The sequence below is a fragment of the Haplochromis burtoni genome, unplaced genomic scaffold (assembly GCF_018398535.1).
Source record: "Haplochromis burtoni strain Fernald_Lab_line unplaced genomic scaffold, NCSU_Asbu1 Contig_8, whole genome shotgun sequence".
NCBI lineage: Eukaryota > Metazoa > Chordata > Actinopteri > Cichliformes > Cichlidae > Haplochromis > Haplochromis burtoni.
Genome location: NW_024582369.1, coordinates 3,218,017 through 3,218,308, shown reverse-complemented (window position 1 = coordinate 3,218,308; position 292 = coordinate 3,218,017).

Sequence of the window (292 nt, the reverse complement as noted above, 5' to 3'; positions counted from 1 at the left end):
TAAAATTTTATTCACACAGCACAAAATCACAAAAACAGCCATCTCAAGGCGCTTTATATTGTAAAGTTAAGACTATTTCTAATGCAGAACCCCAACAATCCAATAACTCCCTATCAGCAAACATTTGGTGACAGCGGGAAGGAAAAATGCCCTTTTAACAGGAAGAAACCTCTAGCAGGACCAGGCTCAGGGAGGGGCAGCCATCTGCTGTGATTAGTTGAGGGGAAAAACAGGACAGAAGACACACTGTAAAGGAGAGCCAGAGATTAATAATAACTAATGATTAAATGCA